At 39.0% G+C, this 18,043-nt stretch overlaps 1 long non-coding RNA gene across 1 annotated transcript in view; it reads right to left on the bottom strand.

Moving 5' to 3' along the window:
• Positions 1–6,965: 6,965 nt before the first annotated feature.
• Positions 6,966–18,043, bottom strand: part of LOC138757633 (uncharacterized) — a 146,533-nt gene continuing 135,455 nt past the window's right edge. Inside the window, exon 4 of the long non-coding RNA XR_011353772.1 lies at positions 6,966–7,048. This is a non-coding gene — a long non-coding RNA (uncharacterized lncRNA). The remainder of the gene's footprint in view (positions 7,049–18,043) is intronic.

Raw genomic sequence — 18,043 nt, 5'->3', positions numbered from 1 at the left:
TCCCGAAGTCATTGGGAGATTGGAAGCCCTGCTGAGACTACAGATGGCTAAATAACACCATAACTCCAGACAGATACCCAGTCCCCCATATCCAAGACTTCGCGGCCAACCTCCACGGTGCGCGGTTCTTTTCAAAGGTTGATCTGGTGCGCGGATACCACCAGATCCTGGTCCACCCCGACGATGTTGGAAAGACCGCCATTATAACCCCCTTTGGCCTGTTTGAGTTTCTCCACATGCCGTTTGGCCTGAAGAACACCACACGGACATTCCAGCGCCTCATGGATGCATTAGGTAAGGATTTGGACTTTGTCTTTATCTACCTAGACGACATCCTGGTAGCTAGCCGCATTCTCGAAGAGCACAAGGCCCATCTCTGTACCCTGTTCAACTGGCTGACAGAATTCTACCTCACGGTCAACATGGCCAAATGCCAGTTCAGGAAACAAAGTTTGCAGTTCATGGGGCACACCATCACAGCGTCTGGAGCAGCACTGGCACTAAAGAAGGTGGCAGCCGTCCAACATTTTCCCAAGCCCTCCTCCCTCAAAGGGCTACAGGAATTTGTTGGTATGGTGGACTTTTACCATCAATTCATCCCCAACGCCGCCTGCAACATGTGCCCTTTGTTTGCGCTCATAGCGATGAAGGAAAAGACTTTGGCCTGGTCGGGGGAGGCAGACGAGGCTTTCAAAGTGATGAAATGGGCCCTCGCTGAGGCAACTTTATTAGTGCACCTGTGCCTGGAGCTATAAGTTGATGCTTCCGCCACGGCGGTCGGAGGTGTGCTCGAACAGTGGCTGGATGGACAGTGGCACCCGCTAGCCTTTTTCAGCAGGCAGTTGCAGCCTCCCGAACTCAAATACAGTGTGTTCGACTGGGAGCTCTGGCGCTGTACTTGGCCATTGCCATTTTCGATATTTCCTAGAGGGCAGGATTTTAACATCTTTGCCGATCATAAGCCCCTCACCCAAGCACTATCGATGGCCATGGGCCCATAGTCAGCGAGGCAATAGCGCCACCTGTCCTACATCTCGGAATTCACAATGGACATCCGGCACAGGGCGGGTAAGGACAACGTAGTCACTGATATGCTCTCCCACCCAGCCATCAGCACACTAGCTCCCGGTCTCGACTACGCACAGCTCGCACAGGCCCAACAGCGCGACACCGAAACCCAGGTTCTCCACACCATCAGGACTCCAGCTTGAGGATATCCTTCTCTCCCAGCCGCTGCTCTGCAATATCTCCACTGGCACAACGCGCCCGGTAGTTCCATAGGACTGGAGGGCTAGGGGCGTCTATTTCATCCATGATCTCGCCCACCCTTCAGTAAAGACTTCCGTCTGCATGGTGGCTCAGCGATTCATCTGGCAAGGCCTCAGGGTGACTCGGGGTGGGGGGGGGGGACACTTGGGGTTAAGGGAAATTTAGATGTGGGACTGGTTGAAGTATTTTATGTTTTCGAAGTGTTGTCATACATTCAGTTCAAAAAAGGAAAACTTTGAGATGAAAATGGGGGAAAAGGTGGTGGTGAGGAAGCGGAAATTAGGTGTAAACCAAGTATGAGATGGCCATGTTGAACTATATGACTATAAATATTAATGGAATACAAAACCAAATCAAAAGGAAGAGGCTATTAAATTTACTGAAAAAAGAAAAAACAGATATAGCATTCATGCAGGAAACGCATCTAAGTGAAGTGGAACATAATAAATTAAGGAGAGACTGGGTAGGGCACGTAATGGCAGCATCATATAATTCAAAAGCTAGAGGTGTAGCTATATTAATCAATAAAAATGTACCAATCAAAATAGAGGAGGAAATAATAGATCCAGCAGGGAGATATGTAATGATAAAGTGTCAGATATATTCAGAATTCTGGAATTTGGGTCAATATATATGCACCTAATAAAGAGGATCAAAAGTTTATGCAAGATATTTTTTGAAGATTGTAGATACGCAGGGAAATATATTGATAGGAGGGGACTTTAACATTAATTTGGACCCAAAGATGGATAAAACTGGACAAAAGACTAGCAAAAAGAACAAAGTAGCCAAATTTAGGAGATGTAACTTTTGGAAATATGGAGGAAGCAACACCCAAAGGAGAGGGAATACTCATATTATTCATGTAGACATAAAACATACTCAAGGATTGACCTGTTCATCTTGTCAGCCCATATCCAAGGGAGAGTTAGGAAAACAGAATATAAAGCTAGATTGTTATCTGATCACTCACCCCTGTTATGAGCAATAGAACTGGAGGACATCCCACCAAGAACACATAGATGGAAATTAAACTCCATGCTACTTAAAAGACAGGAATTTAGTGAATTTATTGAGCACCAAATTAAAATGTACTTTGAAATAAATACAGAATCAGTGAAAGACAATTTTATATTATGGGATGCAATGAAAGCCTTCATTAGAGGGCAGATAATAAGTTATGTAACCAAGATGAAAAAGGACTACAATCGGGAAATAGAACAGCTGGAAAGGGAAATAGTAAGTACAGAAAAAGAACTAGCAACAAGGGAAGATACAACAAAAAGAAGAGAATTGGCGGACAAAAAAAATAAAATACGAAACATTACAAATGTATAAGGTGGAGAAGAACATAATGAAAATATTATGAGCTAGGAGAAAAAATGCACAAAATACTAGCCTGGCAGCTTACAACAGAACAACCTAAAAGAACTGTATTGACATCAAGAAAAAAGGACAAACAAATTACATATAACCCAACAGAGATCAATGAAAACTTCAAGGAATTCTATGAGCAATTATACTGAACTGAGAATGAAGGGAAAGAAGACAAAATAGATGATTTTTTAGTTAAAATTGAACTACCAAAATTGCAAGAAGAGGAGCAAGACAAATTGATAAAACCAATTGAAATAGAGGAAATACAGGATATATTAAAAAAGCTACCGAACAATAAAATGCCTGGAGAAGACGGACTCCCAATAGAATTCTATAAAACATTTCAAGAGTTATTAATTCCTCCTCTCCTGGAAGTAATGAACCAGATAGAAGTAACACAAAACTTGCCAGATTCATGTAAAACAGCAATAATTACAGTAATACCAAAGACAGGGAAAGATCCACTAACACCAGCATCATATAGACCAATATCTCTACTTAATTCAGATTATAAGATAATAGCAAAACTATTAGCAAACAGATTAGCCGACTGTGTACCAAACATAGTAAAACTAGATCAAACTGGATTTATTAAGAAAAGACGAACAACGGACAATGTCTAAGTTCATTAACTTAATCCATGCAGTACAAGGAAATAAGATACCAACAGTGGCTGTTGCTTTAGATGCAGAGAAAGCCTTTGACAGGGTAGAATGGAATTATTTATTCAAAGTATTACAGAGGTTCAACCTACCAGAGAAATATATTAATTGGATTAAAGCATTATATAAGGGACCATTGGCAAAGGTGACAGTAAATGGATATATATTGAACCAATTTAAATTAAGCAGGTCAACTAGGCAAGGATGTCCACTATCTCCCTCACTATTCGCTTTAGCAATAGAACCATTGGCAGAACTGATAAGAACAGAAAATAAAATAAAAGGGATAAAAATAAAAGAGAAGGAATATAAAATCAGTTTATTTGCAGATGACATCATAGTATACTTAACAGAACCAGAAATATCAATAAAAGAAATACATAAGAAATTGAAGGAATATGGAGAAATATCGGGGTACAGGGTCAACGCAAATAAAAGTGAAGCGATGCCAATGAATAATATGGATTACACAGTCTTTAGAAAAGAGTCACCATTTAAATGGCCAACACAAGCAATCCAATACCTAGGTATTAGATTAGATAATAATTTAGGCCACCTATACAAATTAAATTATCAGCCATTAATGAAGAAATTACACAATAACTTAGAACATTGGAAAGAATTACCACTAACACTGATAGGGTAAATTGCATTAAAATGAATATCTTCCCAAGGATACAATACCTATTTCAATCGTTACCAATTCCCTTAACAGAGAAATTCTTCAATGAACTAAAGAGAATAATAAGGAAATTCTTATGGAAAGGGGGGAAACTGAGGATAGCGCTAGATAAATTAACAGAATGGTACAAACAAAGTGGTTTGCAGCTACCAAACTTTAAAAATTATTATAGAGCAGCACAATTAAGATATCTATCAGATTTTTATCAAACAAGGGAAAAACCAGATTGGGCCAAGATAGAGCTAGATAAAATAGGGGAGAAGGTACCAGAATATATACCTTATAAGTGGGATGAAAAACTGGTGCAATATAGAAGTTCACCAGTACTGCAAAATTTACTCATCATTTGGAAGATTCACATAGAAAGGAAAAAAACAAATTACCAACTACCAAAATTATTATTGACGCAAAATCAACTAATCCCTTTCACAATAGATAACCTTTCCTTTAGAGAATGGGAGAGAAAAGGAATTAAAAGGATAAAAAATTGTTTTTTGGGAAATAATTTATTATTATTTGAACAAATGAAGTACAAATGTGGAATAACTCATGGTACAATGTTTGCATATCACCAACTGAAAACCTACTTGAAGGATAAATTGGGAAACAGACTGAGATTACCAGAAGGAAGCAGCTTTGAATATGTGATTACAGGCACAATGATAATTAAAAGATTTATAATGAACATGTACATCAAGCTGCAAGAGAAAGAGAATGATGAAATAAGCTATAAACCCAAAGAAAAGTGGGAAAAAGATCTAAACATAAAGATAAAAAATGAAATATGGGAAAAGTTATGCTCCAGAACTATGAGAAATATAATAAATATGAGGTTACGCATGATACAATATAATTGGTTACACAGGTTATATATCATGCCCCAAAAGTTAAATAAATAGGATTCAACATTATCAGATAGATGTTTTCGCTGTAAGAAGGAAACGGGAACAACAGTACATGCAATTTAGGCATGTGAGAAAGTGGAAAAGTTTTGGGAAGATCTAAACCAGGTATTAAATAAAATCACAAAAAGCAACATACCAAAAAATCCAGAGATATTTCTTCTAAATAATATAAGAAGTAAAGAATTAGGCCTCAAACTGGATGAAGCACAAAAAAGATTTATTATGATAGCCTTAGCTGTAGCAAAGAAATGTATAATGTCTACTTGGAAATCAGAAGAAAGCCTGAGAGTACAGCAATGGTACATAGAAATTAATAAATGTATTCCAGTGGAAAAAAGTAACATATAATTTAAAAATTAAAGTCTCATTATTTGAACAAATTTGGGAACTGTACATGGAACTCAAAAGAGAGGGCCTACCGCGGACCTCCACCCCCTAAAATGATAGAATGAGAAGAAGATGAAATGAACTGATCCAGTGTGTAAAAGTAGATAACACAATTTTCTTGTTTATTTTCAATGCGTGATGACATTGTTTAATGGGCTTATTATATTGATAATGTTGAACATTTAGTGGGTTTGAAGGGGGGGTGGGAAGGAGGGAGGGGGGAAAAAGAGGAGAAAATGACACTGTGTATATTCAAGAGGGAAATGTTTGTGTACATTTTGATTAATATGGTTCATAGTGTGAAATTTTTTTTTTAATTTTAAAAACGAGGTCGTAGCACTAGCCCACAACTGCGTCCGATGCCAGACCTCCAAAGTCCACAGGCACACACAGGCCCCTGTCCAACATTTCGACCCAGCACCGCGAAGGTTCCAACGTATCCTTCCCCTTGCTGGTGTCCAGGGAGTCGCAGTACCTATTTACCATAGTTTACAGAGCTATCAGGTGGCCGAAAGCCATCCCGGTCCGTGAAGCATAGGCAGAGACATGCGCTAGAGCCCTGGTCAGCCAATGGATCACTCATTTCAGTGTGCCGGTGCATATTACAAGCGACGGGGTGCTCAATTTACCTCTGCCCTATGGTCGCAGCTGGCGAGGCTTTTAGGGGTAACACTGCACCACACCACAGCCTAGCACCCGTGGACTAACGAGTTGGTAGAGAGGTTCCATCACCACTTAAATTCTGCCCTGATGGCTCGGCTTTTTGGCCCTGACTGGGTGGACAAGTTGGCCTGGGTCCTCCTTGGAATCAGAACAGCGCCCAAGGAGGACTTGCAAGCCTAGTCAGCTGAAATGGTCTACAGTACACCACTCTCCCTGCCAGGGAAATTCTTCAGCCTACAAGCAGAGGCCATGCACAGCAAAGTTGAGCGGCTCACCAACCTCTGTAAATGCCTGGGCAACCTGACCCACCGCCCCCGTCGCACCACGGCACCCGACCGTCTCATCAGTCCAAAGACCTCAATGTGGCGCAATTAGTCTTTGTCAGAAGGGGACCACAAAGAGCACTGGGTCTGCAGTGGCCTTAAGAGGGGCCGTACAAGGTGCTCCAGCGGTCGGGACGTGGGGGGCAGGAAGGAATTGTTTACCATGGACCACTTGAAAGCCACCCACCTAGATTTTCAGTTAAGTGTCTCTCTTGCAAAAAAGCAATATCAACTTTCAACTTTTTAATATAAGCCAATACTAGTTTTCTCTTAATCGTATTATTGAGCCCATTAACATTAAAAGTTACAAAATTTATATTAGACATCAATTTAATTTATACCATAAACAAACCTCCATGTCTGATGCAGTGGAACTCCAATTCATGATTAATCTGCAACAAATAATTATCTCCTTAATACAAAGAAAAATACAGACCCCAATAAAGAAAGAAAAAAAAATAAAGAAAAAAACACAAAAAAAAGGAAAAGAAAATTGTACCAAAGTACTACCTCCCTCTACTATACAGGAAGTGTCCGATGCCACAAAGTGGCCAACAATTTCAGAAGGAGAAGAAAACAAAACCACCTCTCCTGAACAGAACAATTAAAAAAACAAGTAAAACATTTCAAATATGATAAGCTTCTTCCAAATCTCTATTGACTTGATCATCATCAATGTCAATTTCAGCTAATTGATGGCATTCACTTTCCTGCAAACCATTCTTCCTTTCTTCTTGAGTTGTTGAGAAAGATATTCTTGATTTCTCTTCAGTTTATTATCTGGCAAAGAATTAGCAAATGTAAGAACTTCAACTTCATTATTAAAAAAATGGGATTACCTGGATATCTAAAAGCAAATTTACATCCTTTCTTCCACAATACAACTTTGGCAGAATTAAACTCTTTACGATGTTTAATAATAGTTTGTAGAGATATACTCTACTATTCTTAACTACCAAATGACCCTAATGTTTTCTTGCATTTTAATCTGCTACACACAAAATTATTTCTCCATCTTGATAACACAAACATCTAATTAATAGAGTAAGTGGCAGTTGTCCAGGAGGAAGCTTTTTCCTAATTGCTCCATAAGCTCTGTTCAATTCTAAACCATTTGGAAAATAATCCTTTCCCAAAACATCAGGGACCAATTTCTGGAAAAATTGCACTGATCTGCACCTTCAAAATCTTCTGGCAACCCGACAATTTTAACATTATTTCTTTGTCTCTGATTCTCCAAAGCATCAATCTTCTTTAATAAATCATTTCTTAGTAAAAGAATCCTCCATCTGTCCCATCCTTTCTTTACATCACTCTACATCATCATGATAATCAGGAAATTCCTCTTCAATCTTCTTAATTTTATCTTGTACTATATCCACCAGCTTCACACATTTTGCCACATCAGTCTTAATAGTTGACATTTCTTCCTTCATAGATTAAAAAAAAACCTTGATTCATCTGATTTGACATAGTTTCAATTTGTTTAGACAAAAAATCAAATTGAATAGCAGGATTTGCATAATGAGAAATATTAGGCTTAGATTTCCCTTGAATATACTTAAGTAAGGCCTATCCTTATATATCACCATTCTTTCTTCTTCTTCTGTGCCTGGGTAAATGTCCTCCTTCTCAACTCCACCAATGATGTCTCCTTCTTCCTCCTCCGTTGAAACCGGCAGCATTTCTACCTGTCTGCAGGTCTTGGCCCTCTCCTTCAATGGTCCAGCATCACTGGGCTGTGAGGGATGCCCCCCCCCACCCCCGCAGCACAGGCTGAACTATTTTGTGCATGCGCATTTTTTCCTCAAAGTCAGGAGGAAGATGTCTTCATATTTCGGCACCATCTTCCCTGGAACTCTGTGAAATCAGCACTGAAATCAACTGTACCTTCGCCAGTAATTGTCGCTGTGGACATAGGTGAAGAGAAGTCGAATCCCCAGGCTCCATCTCAAAGGTAGGCCCAAGTTCTTCAGTGCTTGATAGATGCTTCTGAATCATTTTCTTTGCAGTCTGTGCCTTTGTCTTTCTCATCATTGCTATTGATTGTACTTTATAAGAATACATAATGTTTTTGTTTAAAAAACTATTAAAATTTGTTTTTTAACAGTTCTGTTGGGAGAGGTGTCCTTTCACATCTCCCATATATGCCATGCCCCTGCTGGTGCACTTTCTTGACAATTATATCAATGTTGGTGGTCCAGGACAAGTTACTGGTGATATTTACATCTCAGAACTTAAAGATGTCTTCTACCTCCATCTCAGCACTGTTGATGCTACAAGAAACAAGCTCTACACCTGTTCTGGAAGTCTTCAACCAGCTCTGTGGACTCACTGACATTGAGAGAGGGGTTGTCCTGGCATCAAGCCTCTAATATATTTACTCACTTCTGTACTCTGACTCGTCCTTATCCTTATTATGGTGGTGTCATCTGCAAATCTGTAGATGGAGTTGGAGCAGTGTTTGGCTATGCAGTCATGGATGTACAGGGAGTAGAGGACTGAGTACTCAACCTTGTGGTGACCTGGAATGAGGATGATCATGAAGGAGGTGCTAGCACTACACTTCACTGATTGTGGCCTCTGGGATATAAAGTCATGGATCCAATTGCAGAGAGGGGTGCTGAGACCAAAGTGAGACAGTATGGGGATGAGCTTGTTTGGTCACACAATAAAAATCCACATTAAAAAAGTCATAACAAAAAGCATGAGGATGCTTCAATGTATTGTTTGGTTTTGATATGAAAGTGGGTAAATGTAATCTGTTCTAATATGCTGTTGTTTTAGTACACAGATGATTAAGTAAAGAGGAAGTGTGGAATGGTATCTGGGGTAGGTCTGATTTTTTTTTTAATGCAGTCATATAAAAAGCTCTCTGAGTGACCAACCAGTAAGTATCTGCCAGAATTACTTCCATGGTTCCCTGTTGCCAGCCAAAGTTAAGGCTACTTTAGTACCAGATTGATGATGATGCATTATAAATCTTGACAACCTCTCTGGACATATTCAAAGGCACTTAGAAAGCAGGGGGAAGTAGATATTTTGCTGGGGATATTAATTATCGGCTCAATAACCCTCCATCTCACTGCATTCTCATCAGAAAATGAGTATTCAGCCTTTGTTTGAGGACTACCAAGTGATAACAGTATCTAGTATCTGGGAGGGTGGCCTTGTTTCCAAACAGCTACCCTTGAACTGACACAGAAGGTCACAAGGCAAGGGGATTGTTACTCAGGATGATCTGCTCTTAAATTTGTCATACTTTTCTGATCATGGTTGCCGATCGGTTTTTTATCAAGATGATGGAACCCATTTTGATTAATGTAAAATCTCCAAGTTCTGTGATTGCATTCTGAAGGAACCGTAGGTGAAGATTGTGTCTCCCTGCAATGTCATGATGTCCACAATACTTGCAGTAAACCTCAAGTGTACTGTTCTCTTGAAAGGGAGAAAATTATACTTTTAGCTGATCATGAGAGCAGGGGGTTGGTGGCCTCCCTAAAGCAATGATGTGCATTAAATTGGAAGACTCTATGCATAACCCTCCACTGCAGTTTGTAAGGAATCTAATGCAAGTGATCATGACTGTCGTTGGCAAGGCCGTTATAACCCTGCTCTGATTGCAGCAAAAAGTGACTTCAGTCTTCCTTAAGTGGTGTCCCTTGAGACATCCACTTAAGATGGATATACACTCAGAATAGAGAACTAGTCCTTGAATTTCTGCTGTGGATCGTACCTCATAATTAATGATCCCATTAAAAATGCAGAAGTGATGTGGACTTTTTGTATGAGTTGATCTGAATGATAAAATGTATGATAGTGGCTTCTAAAATACATTTTACTTAACGAGAAGTTGGTTATAGTCAATTATTCTTTCAATATGTGGCATTAGCCGTACCACTGAAGTCTAATGGCATTAAATTACTATGGCTGAAGCATTGACATCACCTGCTCAGAGTTTTTTTGTGTGCCCACTGCCCATTTACTAACCAATTTTCAGAGCTGCATTTGAAATGTATGTTAATGATTCATTTTTGAAATTAGAAGTAATTGCCCCAAAAGAATTACTATAGCTCAGCTTAGCCTCATGATTGTTCTCAGACACAGTGATATTTATTCATCAGAATGATAGGAAAGGGTACATTGGCCATAATGCATGCAGTTGTGTAAAAAGTATTTTAGATGCAAATTATTATTCAGGCTAATTTTCACAAAAATTAAGTGCTATAATTTTCACAAGATGATTTTGAGCACTGTACTATGTATTCATCACAATCAATAAATCAAATTGAAAAAATCAAGTTTCCCATTATTTTTGTTTTGCAAAGGAATCTTGTGTCTGTTTTCAAAAACAATAAACTTGGCCGTTGTTTTTTTCTCTCTCAGAAAATATTAGTAAGAATGAGGTACAGTAAAATCCCCATTAACTGGAATTCAAGCATTGCCAAAATAATTGAAGAAATCATTTTTTAAAGTTAAATAAATAGTATAAAATAACAGGTTAAAAAAATGTAAGTTTAAAATTGTAAAAGTAAATGTTCTCTCAAGTAATACATAAACTTTTGGTGAAGATGGGAGCAAATATTCAGCCAGCCATGTGCCCTGGTTGTCCTTTGCTGGTAGCAACTGTGTGAATAAAGTTGTGTGAAACAGCAATGTCTTTGCCCCGAATGAAGAGCCACTCGCTGTTGGAATGACTCTCTTAAACTCTCTTCTTATTCCTGCATAGTAAGTGTTGTCCCAGTTAGAAGCTTTATCTATAAACTTGGGGGAGATTAATTATCTATAATGTTATTGCTTATCTTTCGGGCAGCTCCATGGAGGGGGACGAACCTGCAGATCCAGTGACGGTTAAATGCTTTCAAAGAATGTGACTAAAAAAAAGTAAAATGTTTTAAGGTTTATATATTCATATGCGAAGTTTGTTCAGAGTAAGTAAGTATAGTATTTCTGTCTTTTGTCTTTTAAACTGTTTATTCTTCAAGCAGCCATATTAGTTAGGCATTGTAAGAGTGAGTCTGAAGCAACCGGAAAATACACTTACTTGACATCCACCAATCCCCATAGGTGCCAGAGTTTTACTGCACTAAAAATTATCCTTAAAATGTTGATAATAAACATCACATGGGAATCACCACTGCTTATTGAACTGAGTTAGATTTGAATTGGTTTGGACACATACATTCTACCTTTAACTGTCAATTATTTTTCTTAAAAGTAACATTTAAAAGCAAAATGGTTAAGCAATTTTGTTCAAAAAAACTTAAAAAATAGCTTCTAAATAATCATAGATAGACCTTCTTGTAACTAATATATTCTACAATGATAACCAAAAAATGCATGAGAACATTGCACAACCCACCCTCTCCCCATCCTAGATGGTTTCAGATTTCGAAGTTTCAAGTATATCAAATATAATTTTAGAACATAAGTTTTTTCTTCTCATGGAGGGTAGTGAATTCTCTATCCCAGAAAGTTTTGAAGCCTGGGTGATTGAGGGTATTTAAAGAGGAAGTTGATAATTTTTTGAAAGATCATGTAATTGAGGACGAAGTGGAAATGACACAGCAGAGAAGATGAGGCCTGGAGCAGATCAGCATAATCATATTTAATGGTGGGGCTGACTGGCCTACTCCTGATCTTATTTGTCTATGTTCTTAGAAGCTCAACTGGTTTAAAAACCAGTTTAAAAACCGAAGGGGCAGAATGACCTTCAACTGAAACACATCCATCACCATCAGATATTGCTTAATCAGCTCTGAGCTAGATAGTAAAAATGAAAGGCAAAGTGATTTGAAAGGAGAGAAGAAATATTTAAACCATTGTACTTTAATGGATTGCATTTCATGCCAGACAACAATAAAATAGTGGTGTGTAATAAATTGACGGTTTTAACTGATGAGAACATCCACAAGTCATCATTCCACCACATCTGCTCCAGAAGGAGAGAGAGAATGAGGAAAAATATAGAAATATTAATAAAAGGGTTTGAAATTGTTGCAGCAAAAAAATTGAAAAAAAAATTCTGCTATGTATTCATTACAGTTTAAATGCACAAAATATGTAACGTAATGCTGTAAACAGTAGAGGATGTTGAAATAAAACAAATTATTAAACACCAACTGAACTGAAATACATCACTTCTGGACAAAAACATAAATCTCTCTCTTTTTTTTCGAATGGCTGGGGAGCAGTGGGCCCAGCTGCTTTTATTCAGTGTGTTTTATTGCTGCTCCGCTCTCCCCCTACCCCTCATCCTGTCTCCCTGTTTGTTTACCTCCCTCTCTAAATCTCTCTCTCTAAGCGGGTATTAAAGCTGATAATGGCAATTAAAAATGCCAATTCTTGTCACTTTCAAAATGAGAATCATTTTTTTTAATCTCACAAATTCAAGCTGAAAACAGGTAATTGAGGTAATAATAAACCTTAAATATTTTGGAATCATTTGATCATTGCTTTCATTGATGTTATTTGTCAAGAAGCATGAAGTACTGTGATTCAAGTCAAATTTAAAAGACACACCGAGTAACTCCTCTTTCCAGAAGGCGGTTCATGAAAATGATTTGAAGATAAACTGTCTACATTATTAATTAACTCTTTTATATCAGTATTTAATGGTTTCAGGATTATTGTGAACATAACGTTACCTTGAAGAAGAATACTATGATTGAAATTCTGGGAAGCAAAGGTAAAGGTTCATTATTGTTCATTTAGAATGTAACATACATGAAATTCAAATTCTTTAACTTTTGTCTGCGGTAAGGCAGATAGAGAGCCACTACTTTGTCCAGCACCTGGTATTCCTAGGCGATCTCTCCTCAAAATACTGACCAGACCTATGCCTGCGTAGCTTCTGAGATCAGACAATCTCAGGCACATTCAGGCTACTAGGTGCTGCCTCAAGTAAAAGAATTACTGGTAGACGCTGTTACAATCCCAAAGGACCCCAAAACCCACCAGCAATAGATATTAACCACGACAAGTAGTTACTTAAATAAAAGTTGTTTTTAATTACCTTTAAACATGAAAACAGAATCAAACTTTAACTTATCACTATTAACTTAACTACCCAACTTAACCACCTTCTAATTCTAAGTGTACGTGTATGTAATGTGTGTATAAATTTAAGAAAAGTTATTTGGTTTTCAGTTCAATCTCACTTCTCATTCTTCTAAGTTCTCTGGTTGCAGGCAATTCTTATACTGTGCACAGAATTTAACATGTATAAAGTTCACCAGGCTTTGGTGCTCGAAAGGAAAATGTTTACCACACAGGAAGGTTCTTGTAGGTTTTCAGAAAGAGATGTGTTGTTTCAGGATTTCCACAACTGAGGTACCACCATTAGTCACCTCAATGTCTTGCTGAAGAAACTTGCCCCATCAGGGTTCTCCAGATGATAACCTCTTACTTTCAGGCTAGCACAGAGTTCCTTTCTGTTCCACTTAATCCAAGAGAAACATCAGATAGATAGCACTTCCAGCCATCCGCCACTCTGGAGTTTCTGTTTCAGTTCCAACAAGCTTCTCCTGGCTTGTTTCAGCTGTGTGCCTCTCTCTCCATCTGAGATTTCAACTGCCAGCCACATGTCCTTCTCTCTCACACTTGCAAAACCCGCTCCTTCTCCAGCAAACAATAGGAGTTAGTCTTCTGCTCCTATCTGTTGTTTTAGGTAAACAAGAACTCAGGAGTGACCTTTCTGTGCACTCTGTCAAAACCCTTGCAAAGAACTATCAATAGCCAGTGTGTCTCCTGATTGTTGCTTTAAAGACACACTCCATTCATTCATGATGTCATTTCAATTAACACCTACTTGTGAAATGTGCATAGCATTTTCCATAGTTTCTGTAAAGTCACTGAATATCAATTCTTTAGTATTTCAAATAAGATCTGTTTTAAAGTGTGAATGTATGTAACCTTCTTTAATTTTACCAATTTATCTCTCAAAAACATCTCCAAATATTCCATCACAGAGCTGACAAGTAAAAGAATGAAAAGAGTGACAATAAAGAGTTGTAATTAAACAGCATTTCTTTCATGATCTGAGGATGCTATGAGCTCCTTCCAGCCAATAAAGAATATTTTCAAGTGTCATCACTTCCATAACTTTGGAAACTAAATAATTATATTTAAAATAACTTTCCACATGTAACAATGGGTTAATGGACTAATAATCACTTATAATGGCAAGCATTTAAGGATCACCTGGATGAAATACAGCATTTGTTCATCCCGGATTGGAAAAAGAATAACTCAAGGAGGGTAGCACATCCTTGGATAACAAGGGAAATCAGGGAGAGTATCAACTGAAGTGTATAGACTAGCCAGGAAAGACAGAATACCAGAGGATTGGGAGAAATTCAGAGTTCTACAGAGGAAGACAAAGGGATTAGTAAATATGCAGACGATACTAAGATAGGTGGAATAGTGGATAATGAAGAAGGCTTTCAAGGATTGCAGAGGGATTTGGGCTGCTTAGAAAAGTGGGCTGAAAAATGGCAGATGGAATTTAATGCTGATAAGTGTGAGGTGCTTCATTTTGGTAAGAAGAATCAGAACAGGACATACGTGGTAAATGGGAGAGCATTGATGAATACAGAAGAACAGAAAGATTTAGGAGTAACGGTACATCGTTCCCTGAAGGTAGAAACTCACGTGAATAGGGTGGTGAAGAAGGCTTTTAGTTTGCTGGCTTTTATCAATCATTGCATGGAATATAGGAGTTGGGAGGTGATGTTGAGATTGTATAAGACGTTGGTGCGGCCTAATTTGGAGTTCTGTGTGCAGTTCTGGTCGCCTAATTATAGGAAGGATATAAACAGAGTGGAGAGAGTGCAGAGAAGGTTTACCAGAATGTTACCTGGGTTTAAGCATCTAGAGTATAGGGAGACATTGGACAGATTAGGTCTTTATTCTTTGGAGCGTAGAAGGTTGAGAGGGGATTTGATAGATGTATTTAAGATTATGAAAGGGATAGACAGAGTGGATGTGGATAGACTATTTCCGTTAAGAGGAGGAAAGATTAAAACAAGAGGACATGAGTTAAGAATTAAGGGGCAGAGGTTTAGAGGTAACATGAGGGGGAACTTCTTTACTCAGAGAGTGGTAGCCGTGTGGAATGGTCTTCCGGGAGAAATAGTGGCGGTGGAGTCAATTGTATTATTTAAGAAAAGGTTGCACAGGTATATGGATGAGAAGAAGATGGAGGGTTATGGGCATTGTGCAGGGAGGTGGGACTAGAGAGGGGTGTTTGGTTTGGTGCAGACTAGAAGGGCCTAATGGCCTGTTTCTGTGCTGTAATTGTTATGTTATTAATCAGGAAAGGCAAAAGAGATTATGAGAGAAAGTTGGCAGGGAACATAAAAAATGACTGCAAAAGTTTTTATATATATGTAAAGAGAAAGAGACTAGTAAAGAGAAATGTGGGTCCCTTGCAGTCAGAAACAGGTGAATTGGTCATGGGGAACAAGGACATGGCAGACCAATTAAATAACTACTTTAGTTCAGTCTTCACTAGGGAAAATATTAATAATCTTCAGGAAATAATAGGGGACCATGGGGCTAATGTGACGGAAGGACTGGGGAAAATAAGTGTAAGTTATGAGGTTGTGTTGGATAAATTGAAGGGATTAAAGGTAGACAAGTCCCCAGGGCCAGATGGTCTGCATCCCAGAGTGCTAAAGGAAGTAGCCCATGAAATAGTGGATGCATTGTTGATAATTTTTCAAAAATCTTTAAATTCTGGAGTAGTTCCTGAGGATTGGAGGGTGGCTAATCAGGGAATTATAGACTGGTTAGCTTGACATCGGTAGTGGGGAAAATGTTAGAGTCAGTTATTAAAGATGTGATTGCGGCACATCTGGAAAGTGGTGAATTCATTGGTCAGAGCCAGCCAGCATGGTTTTATGAAGGGAAAATCATGTCTGACTAATCTTATTGAATTTTTTGAGGATGTAACTAGTATAGTGGATAGGGGAGAACCAGTAGATGTGGTTTACCTGGATTTTCAGAAGGCTTTTGATAAGGTCCCACACAGGAGATTACAATACAAACTTAAGGCACACGGTATAGGGGATATGGTATTGAGGTGGATAGAGAATTGGTTGACAGATAGGAAGCAAAGAGTAGGAATAAACGGGTACTTTTTGGAATGGCAGTCAGTTACTAGTGGGGTATCACAAGGCTCAGTGCTGGGACCCCAGTTATTTACGATATATATTAATGATTTAGATGAGGAAATAGAAAACAGCATGTCCAAGTTTGCAGATGACACGAAGCTGGGTGGGATTGTAAGCTGTGTAGAGGCTGCTAAGAGTGTGCAGGGTGACTTGGACAGGTTGGGTGAGTGGGCAGATGCGTGGCAGATGCAATATAAAGTGGATGTGTGTGGTTATCCACTTTGGAGGAAAGAATAGGAGGGCTGAGTACTATCTTAATGGTATCCAATTAGGAAAAGGGGAGATGCAAAGAGACCTGGGTGTCGCTGTGCATCAGTCATTAAAAGTGGGCAGGCAGGTCCAGCAAGCAGTAAAAAAGGCAAATGGTATGTTGGCGTTCATATCAAGAGGATTTAAGTTTAGGAGCAGAGAGGTATTGATGTATAGGGCCCTGGTGAGACCTCACCTGGAGTATTGTGTTCAGTTTTGGTCTCCTTATCTGAGGAAGGTCACTGGAGTGGTGTCGCCAGCAGAAAAGCTTTACCAGATTGATATCAGGGATGGAGGGACTTGCATATGAAGAAAGGCTAGAACGACTGGGCTTGTACTCGCTGGAGTTTAGATGATTAAAAGGAGATTTGATAGAAATGTTCAAAATTCTTAAGGGATTTGACAGGCTAGATGCAGGAAGATTGTTCCCAATGTTGAGCAAGTCTAGAACCAGGGGTCACAGTTTAAGGATAAAGGGGAAGTCCTTTAGGACTGAGATGAGGAAGAATTTTTTTCATTCAGAGGGTGGTGAATTTATGGAATTCTCTGCCACAGGAAGTGATTGAGGCCGATTCCATAGCTATGTTTAAGAGAGAGTTAGATTTAGTACTTGTGTCTAGGGGAATCAGGGGGTATGGAGAGAGAGCTGGAACAGAGTACTGAGTGGATGATCAGCCATGATCAAAATGAATGGCAGTGTAAGCTTGAAGGGCCAAATGGCCTATTTTCTATGTTTCTATGTTATAAGGTACTGGTAAGGTTTCACTTGGAATACAGGGCGCAGTTTTGGCCTCCTTATTTAAGTAAGGATGGGCTGGCATTGGATGGGGTTCAGAGATTCACAAGAATGACTCCTGGAATGAGGGGATTAGCCATTGAGGATCATTTGATGGCTCTGGGACTACACTCCTTAGAGTTCAGAAATATGAGGGGACCTCATAGAAGCATTTCAAATGTTGAAAGGCCTGGACAGAGTAGATGTGGCAAAGTTGTTTCCTATTGTAAGAGAGTCAAAGATAATAGGATACAGCTTCAGGATTGAAGGGTTCCCATTTAAAAGAAAGATGCAGAGGAGTTTCTTTAATCAAAGAGTAGTGAACCCCTGGAATTTGCTACCATGGGTGGCTGTGGAGGCCAGGTTTTTTGGTCTATTTAAGGCAGAGATTACTACGTATCTGAATAGTCAGGGTATGAAAGGAAATGGGGAAAAGGTAGGGGGTGGGGCTGATTGGGAGTTGGAATGGTGGAGCAGACTCGATGGGCAAAATGGCCTACTTATGCTCCTATACCTTATGGCCTTATGGCCTAATAATGTTAATTGAGAGATAAATACCAATAATATTGTTTCCCT

Source organism: Narcine bancroftii, chromosome 3 (assembly GCF_036971445.1).
Source record: "Narcine bancroftii isolate sNarBan1 chromosome 3, sNarBan1.hap1, whole genome shotgun sequence".
NCBI lineage: Eukaryota > Metazoa > Chordata > Chondrichthyes > Torpediniformes > Narcinidae > Narcine > Narcine bancroftii.
The sequence above is the reverse complement of the archived record's forward strand: the minus strand, read 5'-3'. Positions and strand labels throughout refer to the sequence as shown.